This window comes from Portunus trituberculatus, chromosome 47 (genome assembly GCF_017591435.1).
Source record: "Portunus trituberculatus isolate SZX2019 chromosome 47, ASM1759143v1, whole genome shotgun sequence".
Taxonomy (NCBI): domain Eukaryota; kingdom Metazoa; phylum Arthropoda; class Malacostraca; order Decapoda; family Portunidae; genus Portunus; species Portunus trituberculatus.
The window spans coordinates 19,664,388-19,685,494 of NC_059301.1; the positions used below are offsets into that span (position 1 = coordinate 19,664,388).

Consider the following 21,107-nt stretch of genomic DNA (forward strand, 5'->3'; position numbering starts at 1 on the left):
CATCTGTTATTTTTTTTCTTTTGCGATTGTCTCTCCATCTAGACTTGAAGAGAGTAATGTACAAGAATTATGGAAGCTCAAACCAGAGACCTTTTTTGAATGCCTATTGATTTCTCTTAAGAGGGAAGTTTCAAGACATTTGTCCCAGACTTATGGTTAACTCGAATGGATGGAACTTTAAGGGAACTGGCAATCAAGTGGGCCTTTTTATTATTATTATTATTATTATTATTATTATTATTATTATTATTATTATTATTATTATTATTATTATTATTATTATTGCCCTTGGCCGGCTATCTTCCTTGTATTAAAAAGAAAATAAGGAAAAAAAATGATCTTGCTTATGTTTTCTCTATCACAGCGTTACGTTATTATTTTTATTATTATTATTATTATTATTATTATTATTATTATTATCAAGTTTAAATTATATACACATTAATGAATGGAATATGCTAATGAATTAATAGATTAGTACTTGCATTGGTGATAGTTACGTATGTAGGTGTTGGCTGACTCATTAATGCATTTAGCTCCTGTGGAAATTATGTATCTCTCTCTCTCTCTCTCTCTCTCTCTCTCTCTCTCTCTCTCTCTCTCTCTCTCTCTCTCTCTCTCTCTCTCTCTCTCTCTCTCTCATCAGGATCTAAAGCTAAGGAAAATTTTACGAGATTCAGAGGCCGATTTGGATATGTATTCGTTCATGAATCTCCGGAATTTACTTTTCACTCTCCTTCCTCGCCGCAGATATCAATTGAGACTCAGCTACGTTAAATTTGGCGTCTACCGAGGAAGATTTGGCACTATTCATGGCACTGGAATACTACAGTATAGGCACGGTGTCTCTCTCTATGCCATCGATTCATCTCTTTCTTTCTCTCAAACTTCTTCATTATTTAAGATTTTTTTTTTTCTATCGGGCAATGCTAAACTGTTACTGTCTATCATGTGTCAGTACTTTCACCTATACTGTTCCTCCGCCACTACTGCGCTTCTAACTTTCTCTCTCTCTCTCTCTCTCTCTCTCTCTCTCTCTCTCTCTCTCTCTCTCTCTCTCTCTCTCTCTCTCTCTCTCTCAAGCAAACGTATTTTATTCTTTAATTTTATGATCTTTTAACTTCTCAACACTTTCTCTCTCTCTCTCTCTCTCTCTCTCTCTCTCTCTCTCTCTCTCTCTCTCTCTCTCTCTCTCTCTCTCTCTCTCTCTCTCTCTCTCTCTCTCTCTCTCTCTCTCATGAAAAAAAGAAGCGTTTCATTTTTGCTTTTCTTTCATCTCAAAGATTTATTTTATCTTCATACCATTTTCCAACCCTGCATCTCTCACTTTATCCTTTTTAATCTTACTTTCACTCTGTCCTACTCTCTCTCTCTCTCTCTCTCTCTCTCTCTCTCTCTCTCTCTCTCTCTCTCTCTCTCTCTCTCTCTCTCTCTCTCTCTCTTTTCTTATTCGTTTTCTTTTCTTTCCTCTCCTTTTTTTGCTTCCTCACACTCCTCTTCCTTCTTTGTGCCCTACTTTTGCTCTTTCACTCCTCTCGTTTCATCTCTCCCTCGCCCCTCGCATCTTTCGCTCTTCCTCCCACTTGTCCTGCTGCCGCCTGCCCTGCACTTCCCGCCCTCCTGTGTGTAGTAGTAATGTCAGCGGGTGTTTGCACGTCATTACCAACCTGCCATTGTGTCGCTCGAGCTGGTTCTCTCTCTCTCTCTCTCTCTCTCTCTCTCTCTCTCTCTCTCTCTCTCTCTCTCTCTCTCTCTCTCTCTCTCTCTCTCTTGTTGGATTGGTATTTCACTATTTTTTCCCTTCTTCCCCACTCGTGATATTAAACACCAAATGATTCCCCTGTTCCCTTTTTTTCCCCTCTCTGATGAAGAAAGTCCGGTTTGATTTCCTGTTCCTTCTCTCTCTCTCTCTCTCTCTCTCTCTCTCTCTCTCTCTCTCTCTCTCTCTCTCTCTCTCTCTCTCTTCAATCATGTGTTATCTCTGCCTCGCCTATTCGTTTATGCGTCTTCTGTCCGTCTTTCTTCAGTTCGTCCGGAAATACTTCATCTATTTAATTTTGCTTCAGTAATGCGTAGTGTGTTTAACCTCTTCAGTACTAGGACGCATTTTTACCATGAGTTTTGAGTGTGATTAGATGATTTTATTGACATTAGGAAGGGTCTGTAGTGGTCAGAATATCAATGGCCAAAGTCTTCTCCATTTTCTTCCTTACATAAGTTTCTGAAGCTGCATAAAATCACCATATGCAGAATGAATATGAAAACGCGTCATGGTACTTAAGGGATTAATTGTTTCTCATTCACACTGCAACGCTAAATAAATACTGTGCCTCGTTCTCATTACCACCACCTTAATACTCACACCCCACTCCACGACAACTTCTTAACAATTTCGCCTCATTTTCTCACTCTCTAAATCTCAAAATATTCTGTCTCCTTCACTTGCCAACTCCTCAACAGTTGTCTCATTAACTTCACCACCACGCGACAATTATCTCATTCACACCGCAACTCCCGAACAAGTTTTCCCTCTTTTACTTTACAACTGCTAAGTAATGTGTGTCATCTATTCTACAGCTTCCCAAGAATTGTGTCTCTTTCACTGTACAGCTCAACGATTCTGCTCCACTCGTACCACAACTCAACTCTGCCATGAAAGGAGACTCTTCTTAAGCGACTAGTGAGAATGCTTATGAAATTGTGACCGAAGCAAATCTCGTATACTTAAGAGAAATGAGGAAAGATAGGGTTGTAAATTGACCTCTTCAGTACCAGGAAGCGTTTTCATATTCATTTTGCTTAGTATTTGGTGATTTCATACAACTTCAGGAACTTATGCGGGGATTAAAATAGTGAAGATGCTGGCCATTAATTTTTTTGACTTCCATCCTTCATAATGTAAATAAAATGGTCTAATCATACCCAAAACTCGAGGTAAAAATGCATTCCAGAACTGAAGGTGTTAATTATAATGTATCACTCGTACTATAACTCAACTCTGCTATGAAGAGAGAATATAGTAGACTTTCTTAGGCAATAAGTTAGAACGCTTATTAAATTGTGACCGAAACTTTAGAGAAACGAGCAAAGATTGGTTCATAAATAGGCTTGTAGATAAATGTATAATGTATCACTGGCACTGCAACTCAACAACTTAATTCCAATGAAGGGAGAATATAGTAGACTTTCTTAGGGAAAAAGTTAGAACGCTTATGAAACTGTAACCTAAACAAATATCGTACTTAGGAAAAATTTGCAAAGATTGGTTTATGAATAGGCTTTTAGATTAATGTAATGTATCACTCGCACCGCAACTCAGCAACTCCGCTAAGAAGGGAGATTATTGTAGACTTTCTTAGGCAAAAAGTTAGAACGCTTGCGAAATTGTGAGCTGGATAATATTATACTTAAAAATAGGATTGTAACATACCTAATACTTCATTCACACTACAACTCCAGCCACTCTGCTATGAAGGACCCAGTGAAGGAGAATATAGTAGGTTTTCTTAGCCAACAAGTTAGAACGCTTATGAAATTTCCTATATCTAGATTAACCTACATGTCTTACTTTTTACAATAAGATTCAATTAAGTGGGTTAGACGTGTTTTGTTTCTCCTTATGTATTCCTTCGTATAATTGTCCCAGTTTGCCATGAATCTGTTTAACCTTCATCCCAAACAGTGCGGTGAAGTTCAAGAGAGTTAATGTTTTGTTGCTTCCTTTGTATAGTTGTCTTAGTTTGTCATAAATGTCTTATCCCAAACAGTGCGGTAAGGTTCAAGAGTCGAGAGTTAGTGTTTTGTTGCTTCCTTTGTGTTTCTTTGTATAGTTATCCCAGTTTGCTTTGAATCTGTCTTACTTTTATCCCAAACAGTGCGGTAAGGTTCAAGAATCAAGAGAGTTGGAGGTGTTTTGTTTGTTCTTTGTGTTGTATTGTGTAGTTGTCCCAATTTGCCTTGAGTCTCCTTCTCGTGTTTCTGTTGCAATATGTGAGCAGATTAAAGCAATCCAACCCGCGATAATTGCAATGGTCTTTTGTTAATTTCACCTGCCTTGAGTTTCCTCGTTTCCAGTGCTGTGAGTGGATTACAAGCCTGCATTACTCGCTCTTTAATTAAATGCTGTGTTAGAGTATTGCACGAAGCAAGCATCATGAAAGTCCCCGATTCCATTCTAGACCAAGGATGGAAATATTCATTCTTTATTTACATTTTTATATATTTATTTTTTTTTGCAAACATCAACAACAACAACTACTACTACTACTGCTGCTACTACTATATACTACTACTACTACTACTACTACTACTACTACTACTACTACTACTACTACTACTACTACTACTACTACTACTACTACTACTACTACTACTACTACTATTATATTGCTATTATTGTTATCATTAGCATTATCATAATTTTCTCATTTCTGTCAGACATGAATGATTGATAATTATTTTTAACACCACATAAATATTTCAGTTCGAGTCATAGTAATGGGAACATTTAAATATTTACATTCAATTACTAAATGACTCTCTCTCTCTCTCTCTCTCTCTCTCTCTCTCTCTCTCTCTCTCTCTCTCTCTCTCTCTCTCTCTCTCTCTCTCTCTCTCTCTCTCTCCTTTCCTTTCCTTTCCTTTCCTTTCCTCTCCTCTCCTCTCCTCTCCTCTCCTCTCCTCTCGTCTCGTCTCGTCTCGTCTCGTCTCGTCTCCTCTGCCTTGCTCTACTCTACTCTACTCTCACCTTCATCCATTTTCTCTCTCTCCTACCCTACCTACCCATACCCATCCTCCTTTTATCGCTAGACAGTACTCATACGTGGAACCTTCGCATTCACTCGGCCAGCACATCACCTGACAGTGTCATATGGAAGGAAGGAAAGAAGGAAGGAAGGCTGGCCGGGTGGACGAGGAGAAAATGAGATGAACGAGGTGGTGGTGGTAGTGGTGGTGGTGGTAGGGGAGAAAGGGATTGAAAAAGACGTTATTGTTTCGTCTAGGTGGATTCTGTGGGTGGAGGAAACACACACACACACACACAAAAGGAGAGAAAGAGAGGCAGAAGTTTTAATTGCACTTTGAAAATTCTAATTCTTTATTCAGCCACTAAATTCTCGCTTTCTCGTATTGATAGGTTTCATTGGCAATAACTCAGGATGGGAACAGTATGGTAGGAAGGCGGGTTGACAGTGGCGTGCTTTGTGAGTCAGTAGGGAAGGAAGAATAGCGCGATTTATGGTATTAGATTGTACAGAAAGAGGTTCGGATATTGAGGTTTCATGAGTTTGGTGAGTGGATGCTGTTGTTCTTTTCCTTTTGTTTTGTTAAAGTTTTTCTCCTTCTTTCTCTATCGTGCTTTGTTTTCAGTAGGGAAGGAAGAATAGCGTGATAAGATTGTACAGAAAGACGTTCGGTTATTGAGATCCCATGAGTTTGTTGAGAGGATGTTGTTGTTCTTTTCGTTTTCCTCTTTTGTGTAAGTTTTTTTTTTTCTCTTTCTTTCTTTATCTTGCTCTCCTTTTTCTCTTCCTTTTGCTATTTTTGTGTCTGCTCTTTTTTTTTTTTTTTTTTTTGTCCTTGTACGATTCTTGTTTTTTTTTTTTTTTTTTATCATCTTTCTCTTTGTTTTCTTTGTGTTCATTATTTTCTTCCTCCTTTTCTCTTGTTTCTTTATTCTCTCGCCTTTTGTCTCATTGAATGGCCTGTTTTCTTTCACTATCCTTCTCCTCTTTCTCCTCCTCCTCCTCCTCCTCCTCCTCCTTTCTAAAAATGTTAAAGGAGGATAATAAATGCATTGTTCGTCATTTTAGTCACTGTTTTTCTTCCTTTTTCTTTCTCTTATTCTCCTCTTCCTCTTATTTCTCTCCCTTCACTTCCTCCTTTCCGTTCTCCTTACTCTCTCTCTCTCTTTCTCTCTCTCTCTCTCTCTCTCTCTCTCTCTCTCTCTCTCTCTCTCTCTCTCTCTCTCTCTCTCTCTCTCCTCAGAAGTGATGGTGTGAAATATAAAGAAATGGCAAGGAAGCTGAATCACAATTGCTCGTCCCCTCTCCATTTTTCCCTCTTCCTTCCCCTCTTCCTCCTTCTCCTTCACTCTTTTGCTTTTCATTTCCTTCTGTGCCCTTTCATTATCTTATCAGTTATTGTCAGCTTACACATTACCATTCTCTCTCTCTCTCTCTCTCTCTCTCTCTCTCTCTCTCTCTCTCTCTCTCTCGTTCATTTCTTCCCTTTAAACAATTATTCTTTTCTCTTTTACAACACCTTCATGCCATTCTCCTTTTCTTAACTGTTATTTTCCTTAAGTTATCCATACCTTTCCGTTTTCTCTCACTGTTCAACCTCGTGACAGCTTTATTGGATCAGATGAACGTGGTTGCATCTTATTACTTAGTCTTCCTCTCTTTCACACACCAATTTTTTTATTCTTTTTCTTTATTTTTTTTCGTCTACTCGCTTACATCTCCTCCTCCTCCTCCTCCTCCTCCTCCTCTTCCTCCTCCTCCTCCTTCTGCCTCGGTACTTCAGGAGTTCGATGCGCTGATGCCTTCCTTTCGTTTGCGGTATCAGGTGTTGCAGCTCCCGCGAGAGTCTTAGCACCTCCGGAAGGCTCATTTTTCAGCCTGTAGAAAATAATACCAGGTAACCTCCATCCTGTTGTTGCTGCTGTTGTTGATGGTGGTGGTGGTGGTGGTGGTGGTGGGGGTGGTGTTGGTGGTGGTGGTGGTGGGGTGGTGGTGGTGGTAGTTTTTGTTTTTGTTTTTGTTAATGGTGGTGTATGTGTTGGTTTGTGTGTGTATTAGTGTATGTTTGTGTGTTATTGTTTTCTTGTTAATGGTGTGTGTGTGTGTGTGTGTGTGTGTGTGTGTGTGTGTCGTCACGTGTGTGTACATACACACACACACACACACACACACACACACACACACACACACACACACACACACACACACACACCAAACAAATCATTAGAAAAACAAATAGAAAATAATGATCTTAAACCAATACTTAGAAACATAAACCAAAAAACACAAACACCCACAAAACAAAAAAAAAAAAAAAAAAAAAGAGAGAGAGAGAGAGAGAGAGAGAGAGAGAGAGAGAGAGAGAGAGAGAGAGAGAGAGAGAGAGAGAGAACAAGACAAACGAAAAAGCGAAGAAAGAGAAAAAGAAAGAGAAAAACACCGCCTAACCTAACCATTCATTATCTCTCCGTCACCATCACCACTTCCCTACGCAATGATGCTGAAACAAACGACATGAATAAATTGGTTAGCACTCCACAAAATAGAAAACCTTCATTGCGAGCCACTAGGAACCGACCACGATGTTCCCCAGGCGAGAGATGAAGGAGGAAATGATTGAAGTGTTTGGCAGAAAGGACGGGAAGGCAGAGAAGGTGATTAGGAGACGTGATTGGGGAAGGGAGGGAACTTGATGACGAGACGAGAAGGAAAGGCGACGGCAAAAACAGAATAAAAGGAACGGGGAGATGAAAGAAGGAACGAAAACTGGACAGAGGAAGAGAAAATAACAGGGGACAAAGGAAGGTGTTGAAAAAAGAAAAACATTTAATGAATATAATCAATGAAACTACGAGACAGGGAAGGAAAAACAGGTGAGAGTACTGACGGAAACAAGACAGACGAACAGAAAATAAGAAATAGAGAAGGAACGTGTTAGAGGGAAGCTTTTAAAGAATATAATGAACAGAACTAAGAGACGGAAAGGAAAAGAAGAGATAAGAATACTGACGGAGAGAGACCAGACGAACAGAAGAAAAGGAAGGATAAGACATTAAAAGCGAATGTTTATTGTATATAGGGACGAGAACCAAAGAGAAACAGAGGGAGAGAGGAGGAAAGAGAGAAAATTGAAACTGACGGCAAAGAATGCAGAGGAAGAGGAAATGACAGAATAAAGAAAGACACTAAGAGAGAGAGAGAGAGAGAGAGAGAGAGAGAGAGAGAGAGAGAGAGTAATAGAAGGGAAAAATTAAAGAAAATTAAAGAAACGAACCCGGAGGAAGAGAGGATAAAAGAGAATAAGACAAGAGGTAAGAAAGAGAAGTAGAAACAGACAAGGAAGAGAGAGAGAGAGAGAGAGAGAGAGAGAGAGAGAGAGAGAGAGTACTGAGTGAAAGAAAACGGAGAAGAGGAAAAGAAAATGCTGAAGACTACGTGACATGAAAGAGAAGGGGTTGCTTACAGTGCATGGAGACGCAAACCAGAGAGAGAGAGAGAGAGAGAGAGAGGATATAAAAAAAAAACTACAGAACTAATGGGAAGACACGGAAGGAAATGCCTTAGATGAAAAAACAATGAAAAAAATAAGGGAATTGCTTTTGTCTGAAATGAAAAGGTATGATATTAAGAACCTAAGACCAAGAGAGGAGACGAGAAAAGCATATATAAAGGGTTAAGAAATTGATGGAAAGACGTGGGAAGTAATGCTAGAAAACAAGGGAAGAATAGCGTAAAAGCGAGAGAGAGAGAGAGAGAGAGAGAGAGAGAGAGAGAGAGAGAGAGAGAGAGAGAGAGAGAGAGAGAGAGAGAGAGAGATGGTGAAAATAAAGGAAAGAGAAATATGCAAGGAAAGAAAGAAAAAGAAAAGAAAAATTAAAGTAAAGAGTAGAGATGCAAACAAAATGTATGGGCAAAAATGACAGAAAAGGAGAGGAAAGGCATATTCTCTCTCTCTCTCTCTCTCTCTCTCTCTCTCTCTCTCTCTCTCTCTCTCTCTCTCTCTCTCTCTCTCTCTCTCTCTCTCTGTATCCTATTATTCGGAAAGGGTTTTTTATGACACTCGTATATGCATTATAATGAGACAAACGCATTTTTTATAGATCTTCCAGAGAGAGAGAGAGAGAGAGAGAGAGAGAGTCTTTCTTCTCGATTAATATTCTTCCTTTGGTCAGCGAACAATATAAGAAAGATACCCTTCCTTTTCTTCTATTTTCTGCCCGTTTTCTTTGATCTGCAGTTCGACTTTCTTGTCCCCTAGCCGCGTCTTTGTCAGCCTTGTCATTATCATTGTTATCTCCTTCCTCCTCCTTCTCTCTCTCTCTCTCTCTCTCTCTCTCTCTCTCTCTCTCTCTCTCTCACTGTGTCCTTTTTCGCTTCCTTCTCGATCTTCTCTTCCATCAGTTTGTTTTATTCTATTTTTTTCTTGTTGTGTTTTTCTTCTTCCTCTTCTTCTTCTTTTCTTCTTCTCTGTTTCCATTTCTTTTAGTAAGGTGAAGAAATAGATTGATCAAAGGAAACCCAAAGATGAAAAAGTAATTGGTTAATATGCATACGAAAAATACTATAGAATCAAATTAAGTCTCTCTCTCTCTCTCTCTCTCTCTCTCTCTCTCTCTCTCTCTCTCTCTCTCTCTCTCTCTCAAATTCATCTACATATGAAGTTAAAAGAAATTTCTTTCTTAAGTTGTTCCTTGAAATTGTTAATTCTTTCCATTTTCTTTGAGCTCTTCCAAGTCGTCGCAACTTTTGTAAGACCCAGCAAGTTTCTGATTCATAAGTTGTAACACGTAATACGACACTTTTGATTTGGGATTCATGGACTGTCATTTTAAAAGAAGCATTAACTTATTATTTTTTTTTTTACATCAAGCTTTTCATTCCCAACTTTTCTTTCTTTTCTTTTTCTTTATATTGTGAAGTGTAATCTTTTAAGGTAGACTTTTTTATGTGTCCGTGTTGAGACTGCATGGTTGTCTATTGCAGCTCATCATTGAAAGCTCTCATAAATTACGCCATAAGAGCAAATATTAAGAACTATATTCGTGTATATGCATGTGCATTGTTGCGACTAATTTTTCTCTTATAAATTATTGTGAGAAATTCATGTTTTTTTTAGGGGTTGTTTTAATCACTCTCTACTCGGAGACTGTTTACAAGTATTCTCTGTCGTAGATAAGAAAAACATACATGATAATCGGTTTAATTATCTCTGTAGCGTTTGAAGATAGACTGTACGAGAGAACAAAGCGTTTTTAGACAAGAGCATCGATTATTTCTTAGCTTACATCTCATTTTCAACCATCCTAGTTTAGTACACTATTAACCTTTCTCAGTTCTGGGACGCATTTCCATATTCATTCTGCTTACTATTTGGTGATTTTATACAGTTTCAGAAACTTATGTAGGGATTAGAATAGTAAAGACTGTGGCCATTAATCTTCTGACTTCCATAGTTCCTTCGTAATCTAAATAAAATCGTCCAATCAATACCCAAAACTCATGGGGAAAAATGTGTCCCAGTATGAAGTGGTTAAGTTATTTTCTCATTCTGTCTCTTATATATTTCCATACTCCTAAAATCTGCATACTTTCCTCACTGATTATGTTCTTCCCATCAAACTTTCCAGCATTTCAAGTACATACAAGTCCCAGATGGATGAGGTGTGACATTATTTAATGCTCGCTGCAATAAAACACCATCAATATTAGTTAGATTGTTTCCACCGCCTCTGTTGTTTCTGTCTCACACGAAACAACTACAATGCAGGTTATGAATACCTGACCTTCTTCTGTTACTGATTGCCGTGATTAATTCCTCGGCTTGTGTCATTTAATTTTCCTTTCGATGCTGTTCGTTCACTCCTGTTATTTCCTGTTCTACCTAACTTCCTCTTTTCCTTCCCTGCATGCCCCCACACAACCCACGCCCTAGCTGTATTTTGAACTGCTTTCTCATAAGGACTATTTTCAGAGGCTACATAGATTAATATTCGGGATATCTTTAGTGTACTTTGCTATAGATTTTATAGAATCTTGAATATTTGTCAAGAAAACACTAAAGTATCTCACAGACGACGGGTATAATACAGGTTTACTCCCTATGGCGCCGCAGTGGCCTTTCGAGTCAGGATCGCAGATCAGGACAGGGTTTGTTCTGACCTCGCCTATAAGATCTGATGAAGGAGACGAAGCAGAAGCCAACACACTGAAGATTTTACGTGTGAAGGTGTGACTTGCATGCAAAAACAAAACAAAAATTATAATAAGTAAAATGAAAGTTAAAAGTAGGATGAATAAATAAGAATAACAACAATGATGGGATGATAAGATATGAAAATATAGTAATAAGATCAGGGGTTCTCAACCTGGGGTTCGAGAATCCCCAGGAGTTCACAAGAAGATGGCTGGTATATCTTGCAATATACCATTGTATATTGAGTTAGTGTACCACTAAATTAACATTCAGTTCGATGTCGGATTACTTGGGGATTCGGGTAGATGGTTTTATGATTCAGGAGTTCTTAGCGAGGAAAGGTTGAGAATCCCTGAAACAGATAATAACAACTATAAATAAATGAAAATGAATTGAAAAGAAACAAAGGAAAAAAAATAAAGAAACGTGTATGCTCTCAAACTGCATTGTACTATCACATAATACAGTACCGCACTGTACCTCAACCATCCTTACACACATACGCTGCTGTGAGTTCGTATACCATTACCGGAGATGGCCGTATACGCGTTAGCTGTGCCGCGGTCACCACCTCCTGCCGTGGAACGTCGCGTCACTTTTCATTCCATCTTCATTTTCTTGTCAGTAATTTCCTCCAAAAGTTTCGTAATTAACAGATTTATTATTGAAGTTTTCTAGGAAAGATGGAGATTATGTGACAGAAGTAGATGGAGTTAAAGGAGGAGGAGGAGGAGCGCTAAGAAAAAAAAGTAGTAATAATAATAGGTAAATAAAGAGATAAATCAGAATAGAAGACTGAAAAATCAGTAAGAGTGATCGACTGAGTGGTGTGAAATGACTGAAATTTAAAACGAATGCTGGAAATGAATGCACAGGAAAGGCAACAAGAAAAGGAAGAAAACAGTAAGAAAAGGCAACAAAAATTTTATTCATAATATCAGGAAACTGTGCATACAAATATAACTATGACAATATAAAAGAAATTAAAGACTATGAAATAATTAAGGAAAGTGACGATAGATAGATTGATAGATAGATAAAGAGAGAGAGAGAGAGAGAGAGAGAGAGAGAGAGAGAGAGAGAGAGAGACAGACAGACAGACAGACAGACAGACAGACAGACAGACAGACAGAGCAAGTAAAGAAAAACGGTGTAAAGAATGTTGTTGTGTATGAGAATATGCAGTAAATGATAGATGATTATAGTTATTCCACAGTAGCCGCCGGGTGAACCTCAGGGCTGCCTTAATTATCTGGGAAAATATGTAATTAACTCATATATAGTGGTCATGCTAATTTCTCCCAAAAATGTGCGCCGAACATTTGCAGTGATATTGATGATAATAATGATAATAATAATAATAATAATAATAATAATAATAATAATAATAATAATAATGATAATAATAATAACAATAATCATAATGGTAATAATAATAATGATAATAATAATAATAATAATAATAATAATAATAATAATAAGAAGAAGAAGAAGAAGAAGAAGAAGAAGAAGAAAAAGAAGAAGAATGATAGTACGTAATAATAATGACGATAGTAGTAATGATAATAATAATAATAATAATAATAATAATAATAATAATAATGAAAATGATAATAATAATAATAATAATAATAATAATAATAATAATAATAATTGTATCTTCCATTGATGATAAAAAAAAATGAAATTGTCATTCCGACCAATTTGTATTTCCTATATTACTTTTTGTTTTGTAAATGTTATTTGACAACTTTAAATCAATACAATTATTTTCTGAAATACAAAAGATAAAAATGGTAACTTAATTATTTCTCTCCAAGTTGCAACTGAGGCTCGATCCCTGCAGTGGCCAGAGTTGTCAGCACTGTTGGCCACCTTGGCCCGCTGACACTGACAGTTAACAGCAGGGACACAGAGGACGAGTTTAGCGGGCGGAGAAAATGCCTTAAGTAGGTTGGTCTTGGCCAGCACATGCAGTTCCAATCAAATGGTGTGTTTCTATGGGAGTAGGCCGATTGTAGTGTGAACCAAACTCACAATGCATTGTGTTCTCATTGTATATCTATTTTTTTTTTTTTATTATTATTACTATTATTATTTTCCTTATAATTATAGTAGACTTCAGTAGTACATACTCTCCATCTTAAGAGACTGGGACGGAATTCACTAAACAGTTACATATTTCGTAAGTCCTTAAGAAGTCTGTATCTGTGATGCCAAGAATTATTCACTAAACACTTATGGACTTCGTACATACCTCAAAAGTTAAGTACTCTCTCGGGACCCGGTAACGTTTCGTAATCCGCCGGACTCAATGAGCGCCTTTGCTCCACTACACAACTTCCGAGATAAACACCGACGAAGCCAGAGGTTAGAAGAAGGTGAAGCACATGAGTTGTCTGAGAAGAGATGAACGGCTCTCTATATATGAAAATACTAGTGTATCAGCACATGGTAGTAGCAGCTGAAAAGGAAAGGAGTGAGAAATGTGTAGGCAAATTGTAAGTGACATTATCATATGACAGTGGTCTGAGGACTGAAGAAGATTGAGATATATGCACTAATACAGTGATTCTAGAGAGATGCTAATACTTTTTCGGTGACTTATTGGCGATAATGTGTACAATATAAACCAATGATCTGATGAATGTCTAGCAGTGACGTACATGGAGAGAGAGAGAGAGAGAGAGAGAGAGAGAGAGAGAGAGAGAGAGAGAGAGAGAGAGAGGGAGAGAGAGAGAGTGTGTGTGTGTGTGTGTGCAAATCATCACGGTCGCTTGCTAGTCGCCCAGCCAGTCTTCCCCATTACGGAGCGAGCTCAGAGCTCAAAGACCAATCTTCGAGTAGGACTGAGAATCTGAGACCACAACACACACTCCACACATCGGGAAAGCGAGGCCACAACTCCTCGAGTTACATCCCGCACCTATTTACTGCTAGGTGAACAGGGGCTACACATTAAGAGGCTTGCCCATTTGCCTAGCCACTTCTCGGGACTCGAACCCAGGCCCTCTCGATTGTGAGACAAGCGTGATAACCACTACACTATGCGGTGTGTGTGTGTGTGTGTGTGTGTGTGTGTGTGTGTGTGTGTGTGTGTGTGTGCGCGCGCCTGACAGTGACAGAGCAATTTAAGAATGGATTTTATTTCACTTGCATACATATATTACAAGGTTTAGCAGTGACTAATTCCCATCTTTTAAACTCAACAACGTTAATGAAGTGATAAATATACTTTTGGTACCTTGTAGATCATGCTTTCCATCATTGATAATATTGATGCAAACAATGTGTTGCGTTGGTACACACAGTGGTCCGAGTTGGTACAGATGAGCCGAGTTGACAATGAGCCGAGTTGGTAATGGGCTGGGCTACGTTCCCTTGCCCTGTAACCCTGTTTTTTTTGCTTCACCGAGACTGCTGTCTCTCGTATCATGTGATTATGACACATTATTTGTTTCTACTAGCTGCTGTTTGATTAATGTCCCTCGACGAAAAAACACTGCTATTGTCCTAAAGAAAAATGTCAACCATGCACTAATGCCATCTAGCGGAGACTATTGCCAGAGAAGTGAAACTCCACTGAGAAGAAAGTCTCCAAGATGGAAATCTTCATTGAATCGCTTTAGAAGCTCGTATGGACTCCTTATCTTTTCTTCGTACGTCATGCTAAATAAAGTAGGGAGAATAAGTGATACCGTCCCTGGTGAAGACCACTTTTCGAGAGACTCAATGTTCCTTATATCTTTTAGTTAAGAAAAATTTCTTAATTAAGTCAGAGGAGTTTGCTGAGAGGTATACCTACAGCACGGGTAGATTCAGTTTGTATTTCATACAGGTACTGATTGATACATTTATTGTTGAATTAATAAATAATTACAACAAAGGAGGAGGATGGGCCTTGCCATCCCCCCCCCCCATGGGCAAAGACTTAAGGTTAAAATATCACAAAAATAACTCTACACAACAAGAATACAAGTATTTCAATAAATAAATACACATATTGCACACCTTATTGCCTAAGACATCCTACAGTCTGGGAGCAAACTGAGGATATTCCCTGAGGGTGGCAGAGTCTAGACTCTAGAAGATGGTCAATGAGGCTGTACAAGTCATGCTGACCTTGTGGCCTAAATTTAGCAATAAGAGGACATTCCATGATATAGTGACGCACAGTGTGTCCCCTTGGTGTAGCACACAGCACACAGCACACACCAGGAGAAGCACTGACTTCCCAAAAGTATTTGTAGCCTAATCTGAGCCTCATTGCCACCATGTCATGTGATGCAGTGTGTCTCCCGTAGGTGTAAGCACAGCTCTGGGAGACACGTGCATAGTGAAGACTAGTGCTACTGCCCCTATGGCAACAAAGCTGATCACAACTGATCACTAATGCTACTTTGTACAAAGTACTCAGTGCCAGGGTTCATCTTGTCCACTGGTCTGAGCAAGGTGGTCTGCTTCCTCACTCAGGGCAAGGTTTCCTTGCGGGTGGGCTTTGAGATCAAGACACTTATTAAAGATCACAGTCCATGGGGAGGTAGATTGTGAAAAGCCTGACTGTCAATAAAAAAATATAAATTCCAATGATCACAATGCATACAGTTCTGCTCTAGTGGAAGACATGGGTGCAGGGAGCCGCCTGGAAACCTCAGTGTCAGTGTAGAGACTGGCAGAGATGTAGTCACGGATGAACAGCCCACATCCAGACCTGCTGCCATTGACTGACCCATCACAATAAACATGAATAGCCTGAACGTGTGGGTACTTGGACAATTTAGTCATGAACATGTCTTGCAGCACATGAGGGAGCCAGTCCCTCTTGGGCTGATGCAGTGAGTGAATATCAACACTGACACGGTGAGGGTTCCAGGCGGGTTGCAGCGGTGACATAACAACGTTAATACAAGCCTCGGCTACACCTACACTTGTCAGTACTCCCAAGATCTTCCTGAGGTATGGTGTTGTAGGAGTGCGAGGATCATGATACAGGGGGTCAGTGATCCCTTTAGAGAGTCAGAGCCCGTGCATAGCATCCGACTAATTGTGCGACAAGTAATTTCCTGTACCCTACACATAATACTCGGCAGGTGCAGTTCAGCTCTGAGGACTTCAATCCGTGCAGTCCTGGGGCATCCCAAGATTATCCGCATGGCTTCATTCTGTACAAGCTCCAGGGGACGGAGTTGAGTGGCACTAAACTGTATTAAAACAGGGGCGGCATAATCAATAAGGGACCGTATGACAGATATATAGAACATTCTTAGGACTGGAATGCCCGCCCCAGGCCCCTGTTGGCTAGCAGCCGAAGTGGTGCTAGCCGTGGCAGACAGAGGTCTCGAACATAGTGGACGGCTTGAAGAGACTTCCTAAAGCTCATCTGAACACCCAGGTACTTGTGTATGTGAACTCTAGGGATGGGAATGTTATTTACAGTGGGCAGCCGAGAGACCTTCCCTTTAGCTTGAAATTTTGTTTTACATTCATTAATCACTAGTCCCATTTGGACACACAACGCTGCCAGTTGTGACAAAGCAACCTGGAGAATCCTGGGTGTGGGGCATTGGAGGAGTATGTCATCAGCATAGATGAGGACCTGGGTGCCCTGCGGAAAGGAACAGCGTGCAATTTTGTCCATTAAAACATTGAAAAGCATTGGACTAAGGACTCCACCCTGTGGTGTTCCAAGCTCAAAAACTTCCTCAGAGGAGACTGCACCTTGAAACCAAACCTGTGCTGTTCTATTGTACAAATAGTCCCTGATCCATCCTAATAATCTACCTTTGACACCTTTGAGAATGAGTTCCTCCATAATAACATCTTTGTTGGCCCTGTCAAAGGCACCCTTGAGATCAACGAAAGCTCTGCAGGTAGCATCCTTATTTATAAGACACTCAACAAAACAATGACTTGTAGAGTGACCTTTTAGGAAGCCATGTACATTGCCAGAGAGTACATGGCCCACCTTGTATATAAGTCTGTTCAATATTACCCGTTCCATCATCTTACACAGACAGCTGGTGAGAGAAATAGGGCGAAAGGTGCCATCACCTTTGGGTATTGGGATGACGATGGCTGTTTTCCAAGAGCGGGAAGCTTGCCTGCAGTGAAAGACATGTTAAATAAATCCAAGATAGGGTTGTCTACCTTTACCTCCAGGAGAGCATTGAGGATATCATAGGTGATGCCATCCTTGCCAGGAGCTGTTGACTTGCCCAACTTGACTGCCGAGAGGAGTTCGTCATGCGTGATAGGCACACAGGTGTCGTCCAGCAGAGGAACACTGTGGCAAAGCAACTCCATCCTTCGTGGGCTTTGCTGATCAAGCGCCTCCTGGTGTTCCACAGGAAGGCCAGAGAAGGATGAGGCTTCCTTCCACTGCAAGACGAGTTCTCGTGCCCTGCCTGCAGGATCAGGGTCACACACCTGCCGTCTGGACTTGCCCCGGACGCTGTTGACATGGTGCCACACCTCCCGGAAGGACCGGGTCCTGCACACCTTGTCCAGGAAGGAGACCCAGTACTTCTTCCTTTCCTGCTGCCGCAGATCCGTGGTGTCGAGCCACAGTAACCATGGCATCCCGTCACTCTGTGTCTGCTTACATCGTTTTACCTACCCACCTATACCTATATCTACCCAATTATACGTACCGTAGTAGGTATAAGATGACACTTATCTAGATCGTAGACAGAAGGAAATGTAAAATAATGGTGAAAGAATGTTAAAAAAAAAATGTACAGTAAAGTCACATGGGTATCAGTAGCTACAGTAAAGTATAGTTCTATTGATTAGACGTGGTAATGGTAGAAGAGAAACTGCACTAATAACAGTTTTACCGCAACAAGATAAGAATCGATCTCGTGAAAAAAAATTCTTTCAATTCCTTATATGTAAAGGACAAAATAAAACAAAAACATTGTTTAGAGTTATATAAGTATTTTAAGTGCACACACTGGTATTCTAGGTACAAATAACTTACGAGGTAATGGAGTGAGAGAAGTGGTGGGTGTGTATCCCCTAGACGGTTCTTGTTGTTTTGGCCGCCAGAGGACACAAGCGAGCGTAGCAGTGTTGTGAAGGAGCTATATTAAGGTTCGTGCCCGCTTCATTGTATTTATTTAATATTGTACAGTTTCTCAGTCGTTGTTGAGTGTTATAGATGTAGGTAAATGCATATTGTGTGACATGATAGCATGAGAATTGAGGATAGGCGGTGTCAAGCAGCATGCCGCCGCCGTGCTGGTGTTATCGGGTGTGCTGTTATGAATGACCTGCACCTGTCTTGCATCAGGATAATTTACCCCTCGTTCTGTGTATTTTCCTTCTTCTTCTTTTGTGTTAGATCTCAGAGCGCGGGAATTTATTGGGCAAGTTTTCGTGAAGATGTATTTCTCCTTATATGTGGACTCTAAAACCTAAACTGTACTATGAGACTCGAGAGTGTGAAATATTCTGTGTTAAGGGAAGACTTGTGAAACATGACTTGATTTGTTGTTGGGAAACTTTTCATTGTCTTTACCCGTTATCCCCCAAAAAACTTAACTTTGCCCACGTTATGCAAGCCCTAGAGGACACCACTTATAGATTGCATCACACCTCACATGGCCCTGTCTTGAAATTCTTGAGCGATTTTTTTGTTTCTAGATGCTTATTAATTAGAATGCCTTACCTGACTCTGTTATATCTCTCACAACTTTGGCTTTGGTATATCATTTAAATCTGCTTTGTCTTGTCACCGTGGAGATTTGCTGTATGATTAGGTATTTTGCCCACAATCCAGTTCACCACACCATGGAGTCACTTTGCCACAGGTCATATCAAACACTGTGGAGTCATTAGTTAGAAGTGATTATGAATGTATGTGAAGCCGCATGCCACAGGATAGGCAGGTCACACTCCACTGTGCATTCAGGATGGGAGTGGCCACCAGCTGGTGAGCCAAGACACAAAGACACAGTATAATACACATCAAGGTAGCCAGGACTAAATAAATCTCAAAACATTATATGAATTAGTTCCTGACTCTGAAAAAAATGGCCGTGTGTTTGTGTTTGTGTGTGTGTTTACAGTTAGTATATATTCATATATGTTTAGGTTATAAAATTTAATGTGTTTAAAAGATCGTATTCATATATTTAACACATTAATATGATTTATTTTTTGTTTTTGAATTCTTTATTTATCACTATCAGTTAAACACAGTCAGATAAACAGCACACATTATTTCACTGCATTTGTTCTTGTCCCGTAAAGTCCATGAGCATCACTTGGAATGTGTGGGTGAATTTACTCTAAAATGGGGAAAATGACTCTCAAATGTGGGCAAAATATCGTAAATTTATGATTATTGCTAATTCAGCAACTTACATCCATAACTGTGCTCACCCCCCACCCACTCACTATGTCTCCCTGGTTATTCTTATGTCTATATCTCAGCTGTTACATACACAGTATAGACTACTGCACAGCTATGCTGTATCTAGCAAGATGCAACGGACTCAAAATATTCACACCTGGTTGGGCACTGAGTCTTAGGTGTGGCACACCGTGTCCACATATGTGCTGGCCAGAGTTATTCAGATGTCCTCAGGTAGCTAACTGGTCACTACATGTGTCTCTGCCCTTATCTCGGGTTTACCTTCAGACCTTCAGGCACCAGAATTTTGTCATTGCTGCTGCCTCTCTACTGTACTATGCACCTGCTTTCCTTTCTCATCACTGACTGACTATCACGGCTACCTACTACCTCTCTGTGGTTCATTGCACGTGTTGAAGAGGGATGGGCCAGCAGGCATAACCCCATACCTCATAGTAACTCCCAACCCAGCAATAAAACTCTCTCCACTTTATAATTGTCATAATGTAAAGAAGACTGGCAGAGAAAAGCTAAGGTTTTTCTCTGTTTGACTACAAATTGATAGTCTTTGACTTTATCCTTGCCTGACTTTACAAATAATCTTTGTACATGTACCTGCCTGTAGTTGTGTATATAGTCCTACTGCACCATAACAACAGTCTATAGGTGTGCAGGCTCACCAACAACTTAACTTTGCCAGAGCATTTAATATGATACAAAATTAAGATATGGTACAGTTCTAAGGATGGTAAACATATGGTGGGATGTTACTATCTGAAATTTTCTTTCTAGAGTTGCTCAGAGATTTTGCTTTGCCTATTCACTTTGCTTATTTATTTGTTTATTTTATTTATACAATATGCCTTATTCTTAATTCACATAACAATCTGAATGTAAGAGGTGAGTGTTTATGTGTATCCGAGTCTTTTACCAGAATTTTGAACAACTTACTGATATGTAGGTTGTTTACTGCCTTCAGAATATCCAGATCTACAATACATGATATTTTATGTATGATTTTATGAAAATATCTGCACAAATGCACATATAGATAATATAGTTTTTACATGTAATTCAATACACTTAGTGATTCAACTTGCCAAAAACTGCTGCATTTGGTTACACAGCAAGAATGCCAAGGGTAGATGGAACCTTGCCAAGTTACCTGCCTCAGCTGCAGCATCAGTAGTGCACCAGGCTGTGCTGTCAAGATGCATGCTTAGTTCACTTCATGCTCATGTTAGCACATGTGCACTTCCTGTCAAAAAGACTTGACAAGTAAATACTTACTGCTGTCCTTCCCCTCCATATAACCCTCTCTCTCTCTCTCTCTCTCTCTCTCTCTCTCTCTCTCTCTCTCTCTCTCTCTCTCTCTCTCTCTCTCTCTCTCTCTCTCTCTCTCTCTCTCTCTCTCTCTCTCTCTCTCTATATATATATATATATATATATATATATATATATATATATATATATATATATATATATATATATATATATATGTGTGTGTGTGTATATATATATATATATATATATATATATATATATATATATATATATATATATATATATATATATATATATATATATATATATATATATATATATATATATATATATATATATATATATATATATATATATATATATATATATATATATATATATATATATATATATATATATATATATATATATATATATATATATATATATATATATATATATATATATATATATATATATATATATATATATATATATATTATTTTGTATAAAACGTACGCACGACTGATGCTTCTCAACCTCCATTGGC

The 21,107-nt window shown here is 39.1% G+C and overlaps 1 protein-coding gene across 3 annotated transcripts in view; it reads left to right on the plus strand.

The window, feature by feature from the left end:
* LOC123520596 (S-phase kinase-associated protein 1) overlaps nucleotides 1-21,107 on the plus strand; it is a 132,889-nt gene that overhangs the window by 104,581 nt on the left and 7,201 nt on the right. The window contains exon 1 of one of the 3 annotated variants that reach the window (XM_045283020.1): nucleotides 17,894-18,030. The exons of the other annotated variants lie outside the window; for them this stretch is intronic. The gene's annotated coding sequence lies outside the window, so the exon portion shown is untranslated. Of the gene's footprint in view, nucleotides 1-17,893; nucleotides 18,031-21,107 lie in introns of those variants that run through there. 3 annotated transcript variants of the gene reach the window in all.